This window comes from Macaca fascicularis, chromosome 10 (genome assembly GCF_037993035.2).
Source record: "Macaca fascicularis isolate 582-1 chromosome 10, T2T-MFA8v1.1".
NCBI lineage: Eukaryota > Metazoa > Chordata > Mammalia > Primates > Cercopithecidae > Macaca > Macaca fascicularis.
In genome coordinates, this window is record NC_088384.1 from 13,366,290 (window position 1) to 13,379,241 (window position 12,952).

The following is a 12,952-nucleotide window of genomic DNA, read 5'->3' on the forward strand; positions in this document are numbered from 1 at the left end:
TGTCAGTGGCAGGGCTGGGCATCTGTCCCCATGGGTCTTAATTCTGAGGGCTTTGTCCCATGAGTGGGTGCCCTACTGCGCCACCCAGGAAGAAGACTCGATTCCTTTCGGGGACTTGGTTCTGGATGTGGAGTGGAGACATCACCTGCTCCTGTCCTGAGCTCTGACCACAGGCCAGGAGCTGGAAAGAGGAAAAGCCAGCCTCACCCCTGCTGCCCTGAGGGAGTCTGTGGCCCCTAAACAGTCACCACAAGGAGACCAGGATGCTGCTGTCACGGGAGCTGGCCTCTGACCTGTCTTGGGCAGGTCCCAGGCATTCCTCCTCCATCAGAGGCCAGCGATGCCCAGGTCTGCCCTGGACAGGCCAGCAGGAATGGAGAGGAGGGGTTCCTCAATTCAAGACCCCTACACTGGGCCGGGTGCAGTGGCTCACACCTGTAATCCATTACTTTGGGAGGCTGAGGCGGGCAGATCACCTGAGGTTGGGAGTTTGAGACCAGCCTGACTAACATGGAGAAACCCCGTCTCTACTAAAAATGCAAAATTATCCGGGCATGGTGGTGCACGCCTGTAATTCCAGCTACTCGGGAGACTGAGGCAGGAGAATTGCTTGAACCCAGGAGTCTGAAGTTGTGGTGAGCCGAGATTGTGCCATTTCACTCCAGCCTGGGCAACAAGAGCAAAACTCCGTCTCAAAAAAAAAAAAAAAAAAAAAAGACCCCTACATTGATACTCATGCCATTCTCAGAGTGTGAGGTTTCCTGTCTCCTACCCACACCTGTGCTGCTGGTTTTAGATAAAGTGACTGGATGTGGTTTTTCTCATCTCAGGCTGAGCAGCTCTGGCCATGCCCGGTTGTCTGTTTCCCTGACCTGGGAGGTGCTGCCCCAGGCCTGTACTCTGTGGATATTGGGGTGAGGCATGCTCATCCCCCAAGCGCTGGAGTCTCTCTTCTTGTCTACGTTGAACCTTGTGTATCCCTGAGAACTCATAGGGCACAGGAGATGCCTTTAGGTTTGGCAAGAAAGTGAAGTTGCTGAACAGGAGGATATTGCACCCCAGGCTGTCATATTTCTGCCTGCCCACCCCCAACTGCGGCCACATCAGGCAGGTGCTTCCCAGCCTCAAGGGCTTGATGTGTGCCATGTCCCTGGCCTGGGAAGCTCTTCTGCTCTGCGTGGGGTCCCTCCTTTCCATCCGTCTGTTCCCTGCCACTCACTCCCAGCAACTCAGTAACTTCCCATGTTCCCTCCTCGCAGGCTGGCGTTCCGTCCTGTCCTTCCAGGTGAGAATACTGAGGCCAGGTGGGGACCTGCTCAGGGCTTAACTGGGGCTCTCGTGTCTGATGTTCCTGGAAGCAGCCAAGTCTCCAGGGAAACCTCTGGGTCCCTGGGGCACCATAAAGGCTGGAATTGGCGAAGGGTGGGGCTGAGAATCCTCTTCCATTCAGCTGCCAGCCTCGCATGGGTACCCAGGGGCAGCCTCTGTCCACCTGTTCCTTCAGAAGCACAAAGCTGTTCCCTGCCAAGGCGGCCTCTCCTGTGTGGTCGGGGGACAAGTGTGGGCTCTCTTCTCGGCAGGACCCCGAAGACGGGCGCATGGCAGAAGGCGGGGCACACAGCCAGGGGAGCCTCCGCTTCACCCTCACTCTGTGCCCCAGAGGCGGCAGCAGATGGCTGGCGGGCACCCCTCGCTCCAGAAGCCTCTTTGTTCAGGCCCCGCCTGCCCTGACCTGCCTCCCAGCCCAGGGAGAGGTCCTCCAGGAAGTCGGCCGCCCTGTGAAGTACATCTCCTAGCAACGCGATTATCCCTTTGGCCTGGCCTCTCCCAGGGAGTTTACAAACAGCACAGCAGCTGCGGTGAAGTTCAGGCTGCCCCCGAGTTCACCAGCTTTTTTTTTTTTTTTTTTTTTTGAGACCATTGCCAGGCTGGAGTGCCGTGGTACGATCTCAGCTCACTGCAACCTCCACCTCCCAGGTTCAAGTGATTCTCCTGCCTCAGCCTCCCGAGTGGCTGGGACTACAGGCATGCACTACCACACCCAGCTAATTTTTGTATTTTTAGTAGAGACGGCGTTTCACCCTGTTGGCCAGGATGGTGTCACTCTCTTGACCTCGTGATCTGCCCACCTCGGCCTCCCAAAGTCGTGGGGATTATAGATGTGAGCCACCATGCTTGGCCGAGTTCACCAGCTTTCAGCATCAGAGGCAGTGGGGCCTGCTCCTCGCCTTGTCCCTGCACCACTGCTCTGCGTCCTAGCCCCTCTCTTGCAGCTGCGTCTGTAGAGTCAGTGATGGGGCAGTCCCTTAAAACTCAAAGAGGTCCCCCCATGTATTCCCCCTCCCACCCTTCCTTCTAAGTGCCCAAGAGGGGCCAGGAGGACCCTGGAGGAGCGGGATTCGCCTGGGCTGGAGAACTCTGCAGGTCCAGCCAGCCTCTCCTGAGGGCTCACTCAGAGCTGGGCACTGCAGTCATTTGTTTTCTTTCTTTCTTCTTTTTTTTTTTTTTTTTTTTGAGATGGAGTCTTGCTCTGTCACCCAGGCTAGAGTGCAGTGATGCGATCTTGGCTCACTGCAACCTCCGCCTCCCGGGTTCAAGCTATTCTCCTGCCTCAGCATCCCAAGTAGTTGGGACTACAGGCGCACGCCGCCACACCCGGCTTACTTTATTTTTGTATTTTAATAGAGACAGGGTTTCACCGTGTTGCCCAGGCTGGTCTCAAACTCCTAGCTCAGGCAATCCGCCCACCACCTCGGCCTCCCAAACTGCTGGGATTACAGGTGTGACCCAGCAAGCCCGGCCTTGCTTTTTTTCTTTTTCTTTTTTTTTTTTTTTGAGACGGAGTCTTACTCTGTCGCCCAGGCTAGAGTGCAGTGGCACGATCTCGGCTCACTGCAAGCTCCGCCTCCCGGGTTTACGCCATTCTCCTGCCTCAGCCTCCCAAGTAGCTGGGACTACAGGTGCCCGCCACCACGCCCGACTAAGTTTTTGTATTTTTTAATAGAGACAGGGTTTCCACCATGTTTGCCAGGATGGTCTCGATCTCCTGACCTCGTGATCCACCCGCCTCGGCCTCCCAAAGTGCTGGGATTACAGGCATGAGCCACTGCACCCAGCCACTTTTTTTATTTGTTAACAAAATTCTGCTTTTAAAAAACACTGAAAAAATTTACGTTTATTAAAGTAATATAGGCATATGGTTGAAACACAAAACTCCTCTAACTCCTCACTCCGAAGTTCACTGTACTTTCAACTCTTTCAGCTGTTTTCTTCCTAGAATGACCTAAAAATATGCTTATACTGGTTTTTGTTGTTACTTTTCAGTTTTATATACGTAGTGACTTCCTATTGTGGAAGGGCTTTGTTTGAGAGACAGGTCTTGTTCTGACACACATAGGTGTGTGCTGCCACCATGCTCCAGTAATTTTTTTTTTTTTTTTTTTTTGTAGAGATGAGGTCTCACTGTGTTGCCTAGGGTGGTCTCAAACTCCTAGGCTCAAATGATCCTTCTGCCTTGGCCTACCAGAGTGCCGGGATTATAGGCATGAGCCACCGCATCCTATCCATTTCCTTTTCCTGTGTAACTTTTTGTTTTTTGCTTCAGTGACTACTTGCCTTCTTTTAGTTTGCTCAGTTTTCTACATACCTATCATTAGTTTATTCCTAAATACTTATATTGAATTTAAAAACAAAACATAACAAAAACCAAACCAGCCCTGCTCTCAGTAAAGCCAGGCCAATCCAGGAATCCATGAGCTCTGCCATTTTCCCCATGGCGTTTCTCCTGGAACCTTCTCCCTGTGGTGCAGTCAGGAATGCCTGCTTTCCAGGCTCCCGCTGCTCAGCTGTTGCCCTGGCTCTTTCATTCACCATCAGCCTGGAAACTGCTTCTCCTGTGCTGAGTCACCTGTTCCGTGGAGACTGTTTCCTCCTTGTTCGTGGTTTGCTGTCTCCGCCTGGTTGGAGCACATCTTCCAGCAGCTTCCTGAGAAAGAGAATGCATGGGAGGTCTATTTTGTGGAATCTGAAAATATCTTTAGTATATTGTTCTATTTGACTGGTATTCAAGGGAAATACAATCCTAAGTTGGAAATCCTTCTCCCTTTGAATTTTGAAGGCATGTCTTCACTGTCTTAGATTCTGATGTAATTTCTGGAAAGTCTCCTGCATTCGATCCCTAGTGCCTGTGTGTGTGTGTGACCTGCTTCACTCTTTTTTTTTTTTTTTTTTTTTTGCTTTTTTTTCCCCTCTCCTCTTTGTATTTAGGATCTTGTCTTAATCCCCAGAGTCCTGAAATCTCACAGGAGGTGGGATAGTCATTGTGCTCAGCAACCTGGCGGGCCCTTCCAGCGTGGATGCTCCTGCCTTAAGGTTCTGGGAAGTCTTTCTGTATGTTTCTTTGATCATTTCTTCCCCTCCACTTTCTTCCAATCTCCCTTTCTGGAATTCCTGTTAGTAGCACCTCATGCTTCCGGATTGAGCCTCAAATTTTCTTTCTTTTTTTTTTTTTTTTTTTGAGACGGAGTCTCACGCTGTTGCCCAGGCTGGAGTGCAGTGGCGCGATCTCGGCTCACTGCAAGCTCCGCCTCCCGGGTTCCCGCCATTCTCCTGCCTTAGCCTCCTGAGTAGCTGGGACTACAGGCGCCCGCCACCGCGCCCGGCTAATTTTTTGTATTTTTAGTAGAGACGGGGTTTCACTGTGGTCTCGATCTCCTGACCTTGTGATCCACCCGCCTCGGCCTCCCAAAGTGCTGGGATTACAGGCTCTTTTTTTTTTTTTTTTTTTTTTTTTTTTTTTGAGATGGAGTCTTGCTGTGTCGCCCGGGCTGGAGTGCAGTGGCCGAATCTCAGCTCACTGCAAGCTCCGCCTCCTGGGTTTACGCCATTCTCCTGCCTCAGCCTCCCGAGTAGCTGGGACTACAGGCGCCCGCCACCTCGCCTGGCTAGTTTTTTGTATGTTTTAGTAGAGACGGGGTTTCACCGTGTTAGCCAGGATGGTCTCGATCTCCTGACCTCATGATCTGCCCGCCTCGGCCTCCCAAAGTGCTGGGATTACAGGCGTGAGCCACCGCGCCCGGCCGAGGCTCAAATTTTCTTTATAATTTTCTGGCTCTTTTTTGGTACTGTTTTCCAGGAATTTTGTTTTGTTTTGTTTTCTGTTTTCTTTTTTTTTTTAATCTTACCTTTGAGCTATTCTATTGAATGTTTTATTTCCTTTATCATGTTTTAAAATGTCAGTAGCTCTCTCCATTCTTGTTCTTTATGATGCCTTGTTCTTGATACAGGAGAGAGTATTGTTCTTTGGTCGCTGGGGATGTTCATTGCAGTTTTCTTCTGTTCCCTACATTGTCTCTATCTCTTGAGTTCCTTTCATCTATTTGTTCGCTTTGGTCTTTGACCTTCTTGTTAGAAGCGCTCCTCAAATATCAGTGTCCTTGGCTATTTTTTATATTTAAGAACGGGGCTGAAAATACCAGCAACTCAGGAGGCTGAGGCAGGAGGATGGCTGGAGCCCAGGAGTTTGAGGCTGCACTGAGCCGTGATCGTGCCACTGCACTCAAGCCTGGCAACAGAGCAAGACCTTTCTCTCCCTGTTCCAGAAAAAAAAAGAAAATTGCTGGGCCTCCTGATTGGGTGATGGAGTGTGGGGTGTTTCCGTGGCTATTTGTATGCAGCATGGGGGCAGGTACCAAATGAAGGCTTTTTAAATTCTGGGACCTCTTTCTATAAAGAGTAATTTCTCATCTCCTGCCTCAAAACACTGAGCAGGCTGAGTGACCGGTGCAGAGTGGCAGAGACCTGAGAGGACCTCTTGCCCTTCATATTCAGGCTTAGTCTTTGGATTTTCCCCAAGTCGTCCCATTACGGCCCTCAGCTGGACCGTGTTCTGAGGATGGAGCTATCTCAGCCTTTGTTGAAACTTATAATCCAGTGGTTCCACGTGGAGACTTAACCAGCTTCTGCATCTGTATCCTCACCCACAGCCTCCAGAGCTGCCTGGCATGTGCAGTGCTGAGGTTTCCTAGGGCTCTGCCTCCCACCCCCACCCCGCTAACTGTCCGCCACTCAGTGACCGTGTAGCGGTGAGCATGTGGCGTTCAGAGCTTTGTTGATGTCAGTTGGCTGTTGTCATTCCCCTTGTCCTTGAAGGTTTGCTCCCCACCCCACCTTCATTCCTTCTCATTTCAGTGGCGTTAGGAGGGCGAGGAGGGGGATAATGGAGATAAGTGTATGTTTAGCCTGTGAACTTGTGACTGGTGCTTCCTGTTCTCAGAGAGAGGGCTGAGTCTTGGAAGAGAGCTTGGTGCCACGTACCGTCTGCGAGGGCTGGAATTCATAGCACTGGCATGCGTCACCAGAGGTTGTACAGTGGCAGGCAGATGGGGGCAGGGTGGGAACCACCCCCCATGTGCGTTTAGTGTTTGATTGTGGGGTTGGGGGTGGGCCGTAAAGACAACTCTGAGGCAGCGCTGGGGAGTTCTGTGATCAGAGGCACGGGGCCTTGGGGTTCAGAGGCAGGAGACAGTGTCCGTATGTCGCTTTATACAGTTGCTGTTTGTTAAGAATGTTTGCGTGGCATTTCACAGTTTTCCCACGTGTTTTTCATCACTGTTAGCTCATTCTCACCTCCCAAGTACCTGGCAGAGTATATATATTATCATCCCCATTTTACAAATGTGAAAAAATTTTGAATAGTCTCTGAATCTTCTCCAGAGTGACCCAGATCGTAATGGCCAAAGGCCAGACTCACACCTGGGTCTCTGAATCCTGGGGCTCTTTGCCAGCGTGGTGAAGGAGAGGACGGGACAAGTTTTTCCCCTGGAAAAGTGTGAACTCCTGTTAGGGAAAGAGATTTGAATGCATGAAAGTAACAGAGAATGATGCTTCATTCACTGTCCAACTGGGGTGAGCACAGCCAAGGGCCACACGAGGGCCACAGGCCAGTTTGCTGCCAGAAGGACTCCCGGGCTGGCCGGGGCACTGGCTGGCCGGGGCTCTTACAGATAGAGCCAAGGATTATGAGACCCCAATAGTGGCCGGGCATGGTGACTCACGCCTGTAACCCCAGCACTTCGGGAGGCCGAGGCGGGTGGATCATGAGGTCAAGAGATTGAGACCATCCTGGCCAACATGGTAAAAGCCCATCTCTACTAAAAATACAAAAATTAGCTGAGCATGGTGGTGCACACCTGTAGTCCCAGCTACTCAGGAGGCTGAGGCAGGAGAATCACTTGAACCCAGAAGACAGAGGTTGCAGCGAGCCGAGATCGCACCACTGCTCTCCAGCCTGGCGACAGTGAGAGACTGTCTCAAAAAAACAAAGAAAAGAAAAGAAAAAAAAAAAAGAACTCGATAGATCCGAGTGCAGAAAGACATTCAGAAGAAGCCGGTAGAAGAGAAGTCAGAAACAGCATTCGGGGTGGCGAGAAGCAGGAATAAGCAGAATCAGCAGAGGACAAAAAAGCCACGAGGGGGCCAGGTGCGGTGGCTCACACCTGTAATCCCGGCACTTTGGGAGGCCAAGGCAGGTGGATCACCTGAGGTCGGGAGTTCGAGCCCAGCCTGGCCAACATGGAGAAACCCCGTCTCTACTAAAAATACAAAATCAGCCCGGCGTGGTGGCACATGCCTGTAATCCCAGCTACTTAGGAGGCTGAGGTAGGAGAATTGCTTGAACCCAGGAGGTGGAGGTTGTGGTGAGCTGAGATTGTGCCATTACACTCCAGCCTGGGCAACAAGAGCAAAACTCTGTCTCAAAAAAAAAAAAAAAAAAAAAACCCAATAGGGAGGAGAAGAGGAGCCATTTGGCACAACTTGAAGTCTGGGGTCACTTGTACCACGCAGACCCCTGCCCCCTTGGTTGCAACACATTGTGCCCATTCTTGTCCAGGATGATCACCCATCACTGAAAAGGGGCAGAAGAACATTCTAAGGCCCCTATTTTCTTTTTTTTGAGACGGAGTCTCGCTCTGTCGCCCAGGCTGGAGTGCCTGGCGTGGTCTCAGCTCACTGCAAGCTCCGCCTCCCGGGTTCACGCCATTCTCCTGCCTCAGCCTCCCAAGTAGCTGGGACTACAGGTGCCTGCCACCATGCCCGGCTAATTTTTTGTATTTTTAGTAGAGACGGGGTTTCACCGAGTTAGCCAGGATGGTCTCGATCTCCAGTTATCTGAAATACAGAATGTCCCAGTCTTTCCAAGTAATCAGAGTGTTTCTCTGCAGCAGAGGGCTGGGCCATGAGGCCAGCTTTAGGCGCTGAAGGTGTGCACAGGAGATGAGCTTAGAATGGCCCAGTGTGCCCAGGGCCATTGAGGTTCTGCACACAGTGTGTGGCACACAGTAGGTGCACAGCGAGTGTGCATTGAAGTTATAGTGAGTTATATGAGTGTGTCTGCCTCCTGACCCTGGGAGCTGCATGCAGAAACGTGGGAGGGCAAGTACTGAGTCTTTTCTCAAAGCCCAGGGGCTCTTGGGGCAAGTGTCTTAGGTGCTCCGTGCCTGAATTTCCTTATCTGTAAGTGGGGATAACTCCATCCTTGTGGGGGAATGGGGTGGCGGTTGTTGGAGGGGTGTGTGAACATGTAAAGCCTTACAACTGCTGGATTCTGTAGCAGTTACTAGGTCATGGGCCAGCTGAGAGGCTGGGTCAGGAGCAGTCTCTTGGACTACAGCTTCCTACCCAGACTCAAGGAGCTGCCGATAGGAAAGAAGCCCATTCAAAAGAAGCCAGTAGAGGAGAGGTCAGAAGCAGCATTTGGGGTGGCGAGAAACAGGAATAAACAGGATCCGCAAGGGACAGGAAAGTCACGAGGGAGAAGCCTGGAGCCTCGGGTTTGGAAGGGACCCCTTTAGAAAGTCTGCTGAGGGGTGGCCCAGCCTGATTGCTTCTGTTGGCAGCAAGCTCACGACTTCCATCTCTGGACTCTACCCGTTAGAAATGGTTTCTTATAGGCCAGGCGCAGTGACTCATGCCCTTAATCCCAGCACTTTGGGAGGCTGAGACCAGCAGATCACTTGAGCCCAGGGGTTCAAGACCAGCCTGGACAACATGGTGAAACCCTGTCTCTACAAAAAAACCAAAAAGCAAAAATTAGCCAGGCATGGTGGCACATAACTGTAGTCCCAGCTACTCAGGAGGCTGAGGTGGGAGGATCGATTGAGCTTGGGAGGTCAAGGCTACAGCGAGCCATGATCGCATCTGTGCACTCCAGCCTGGGCAACAGACTGAGACCCTGCATCAAAGGAAAAAAAAAAAAAAAAAGGAAATGGTTTTTTATATTGAGTATATTGAGCTGCAGTCCTGGGATCTGCCCCTGGGAGTCCCATCTGACCCTGGGAACAAGGTGCTTGTCACGTCTATTAAGAGAGTGACCCCTGATGTCTTCTCATTCCTAGCACAGTCCTTGTTTTGTGTTCATCCTGGTCCTTCTCTCCTGATAGTGTGCATTTGTCTGTAGTTTAAGATTTGGTGTCTAGAGTGGGGCAGAAAGTTCCGGGGGGGGGCTTGGGAGTGGGGGATGGACAGCCTACTCTCTTTCCAATGCTGGAGGAGTTCCTCCCAGACGCTGGCCCCAAGGCCATCAACTCTTCAGTCTCCAAAGACAAAACCCTCCAGAGAAGCCACAGCCTGATTGTCCAGGCCAGGAGAGAGGCTGTCCGGTCCCTCATGCTGGTTGCTGCCCTCTGGACTTGGCCTGAGGGCTCCTTGATCATTTAGGAGTCCCCAGGGCTTAGCACAGAGCCTGGCACACCAGCTGTGGTGGATATTTAGGGAGGTGTAGAGTCATTGTGTGTCTCCGAGGCCTCTTCAGGGGTCTGGTACTGGACCCATGGTGGGAAGGGCGGTGGGCAGTGAGCTTCCCGGCCAAGCACCCTCCCTCCAGCCCCGCCTCAGCTTCTCCGCTCTTCTTACATCCAGGGCACACATCTTTGTGTTTGTTTCCAGGGGATGTGTTGAGTTTTCCATTTAAACACTTTTGCTGGGATGATGGAGGTGGTGGTTCACATGGCTCTGTACTTTCCAGGAGGGAAACTGATGCGTCTAGTTGGTCAGTGGGGCCGAGCTTGGGCCGGTTGCGTCACGTCTAAGGAGATTCTGTCTCATCTTCTCCAAGAATTAGGGAGTCAATTATCGACTCACTAATGATTCTTTAAAAGGAGCTGTCAGTAAATTGGTATTTTATAGACTAGCTGGCCCCAGAGCACCTCCAAAAGGTCAAGAATCTTGAACTGAGAGAGACGATGACATTTGACAATTCTGATCAGTTGTATGCAGAGCCGGTTACGGATGGACCCCGGCCACGTCATTCAAAAGTGTGCTGACTGCTAACGTGTGTTTTGATGCAGGAAAGGACATGAGCCCAGGTGCCAGGCCTTTCTCGGGAGAGGACTGCAGGGATGGGCTCGCCCGGGAGGGAGCTTCCAGATAGAGGGGGCTCATGGGCCTGGGACCCCTGTGGCTTCCCTGGAGGGTTTTGTCATTAGAGACTGGAAAGCTGATGATCTTGGAGCTAGCCTCTGAGAGGAGCTCCTCCAGTGTTGGAGTAAGAGTGGGGTGTCCCCTCCTGCCCTGCCTGAGCCTGTTGTCATGGCAGACTCCCCTGGGGAGATGGCCCATGTACGTCTGTCCGTTCCTTCCTTCAGTGTTGATTGTGTTTGTAGCTGCCAGGCCCTCGGTAGTCTTTGGAGGTAGGACTGCATTCTACCTGCAAGGAGTTTACGGTCTGGAAAAAGCAGTAGGCAACACCGTGGACTCTTGCCTGTGCGCTCAGCTCATCTAAGGCTCTGCACATTCACAGCCCCTCACCCCACCAAGGAAGGAGTTATCCCGCTTACAAATGAGGAAATTCAGGCATGGAGCGCTTAAGACACTTGCCTGAGGCCACACAGCTCCTAAGGGGTGGGACCACAGTCCACACCAAGACAGGCTGGCTCCAGGGCCCATGGCTCTTTACCTTACTTGATGCTGCTTTTGTGCCAGAAGGATCAGGCAGAGCCCAGAGAGGGGTGGTAGTGAAGTCAGCGGGCTGCAGGACAGAACAGGCGGCATCTCAGCAGGGTCTGCCTCTGGGGTGAGCAGAGGGACTAGAATGTACCGTTGCATGCAGGCGTGAGCGGTCACTGCACGACCCAGGAGCTTCAGTTGTGGTTTTATCTGTATTCCACTTACCATGGCTGTGCAGATACCTACTGCCAAAACACACAAGTGTAAAACAACCATCCAATTTCTTCACGGATATTATAGGGCAAGAATTTGGACTGGGCGTGGGGGAGGTAGTTCGTCCCTGCTCCGTGACCTCTGGGCTTTGGCAGGAGAGTGTGAAGGCCGGGGCAGACCACCTGAAGGCTTGCTCCCTTGTGTGCTTGGCAGTTGATGCTGGCTGTCAGCTGAAGGCCTCGGTTCCCTCACATGAGCCTCTCTGTGCAGTGTCTCCAAAGGCTAGCTCGTGCTTCCCCCCTGCATGGTGGTTGGGTGCAAGGATAGGCACTCAAGGAAGAGCCAGAGGAAAGAGGCCTTTTCTAACCCCTACATCAGATGTCATGAAACATCACTTTGGCTTTAGTCACTCAGGTCCACCAAATGCAAAGGGAGGGTACAGGACCCCCACCTCTCAGAGGTGGGGTGTCAGCATCACGGGCTGTGGCAATCTTTAGAAAATGCAACCGTCGGCCGGGCACGGTGGCTCACTCCTGTAATCCCAGCACTTTGGGAGGCTGAGGTGGGCAGATCACCTGAGGTCGGAAGTTCGAGACCACCCTGGCCAACATGGTGAAACCCTGTCTCTACTAAAAATACAAAATTAGCTGCGTGTGGTGGCGCATGCCTGTAATCCCAGTTACTTGGGAGGCTGAGGCAGGAGAATCGCTTGAACCCTGGAGGTGGAGGTTGCAGTGAGCCAAGGTCGCGCCACTGCACTCCAGCCTGGGCAACAGAGCGAGACTCTGTCTCAAAAAAATAAAAAACAAAACCCAGACAAACAAAAAAGAAAATACAACTGTCATGATATAGCTGGACCCGGCTTAGAATGGACACTGTCATTGTGCTTCGCCTTGTGAGGTTTTGAACAGAGGTTACTGACAGGTTGATACCACATTTGGCTTAATGCCCACCCCTTTCCCTTCGCTCCATAGTTCTTGCTAGTGAAGAGTCATCTGGAGATTGGTGGAGACTCGTCTGTCCTGAGACATCCTGAGCTGCCTCCAGCACAGGCAGGCAGTACACACGGCCCTCAGCCCTGTCCAGGGGCTCCTGGCCCTGCAGGCAGCACATAGACAGTAATGGTCGTGACAGCCAACACCCAGCACAGCGCGCCCCGGACACACTTCTGAGCACTTTGATGCTCACGCTTCACAGCCACCTGCCAAGTTGGTGCTCCTGTGATCCCCTTTGATAGATGAGGAAACTGAACCCAAAGAGGCTCACACACATCACATACCTCTGCTGTATGTATGTGAAGGGCAAAGGGACAGTGACAACAAGGCGTAGTCAGCGCTGGGGGACAGACATATAGGGAGGAGCTTCAGTCATGGTTTTATCTGTATTCTACTTACATGGCTGTGCAAATAATTACTACTAAAACACACTAGTGTAAAATAACCATCTGTTTCTTCATGGATATTATATGTGGATGTCACCTGGAGATGGGAGCGCTTAATGGGTTAGGGCAACCGTGAGTCGCGTAAAATGCCGCAAATATGTTCCTTTCCAAATTGCTGAAGGCCAGCTTTGCCTAAAAAGCATCACCAGGGCTTTCCACGCCCCAGTTCAGTCAGTGAAACAGTTGTGGTGTGCCCCGTGTGTGCCACCAGTGGCGCCTGTGTCCTGAGGAAGGAGAGGAGGAGACAGTCATTATGACACAGGGTGGGAAGCACTGGGAAGTGTCTGCAAATCAGGTTCCATGGGTAGGAGGGCACTCAATTCCACAATGGTCACCGGGGACTTGTCACACTGG

General features: G+C 51.9%; 1 protein-coding gene across 14 annotated transcripts in view; it reads left to right on the plus strand.

Annotated features, from left to right (window-relative positions):
- The window catches only part of TMEM184B (transmembrane protein 184B), a 53,980-nt gene that overhangs the window by 28,013 nt on the left and 13,015 nt on the right, over positions 1-12,952 (plus strand). The window lies entirely within an intron of this gene.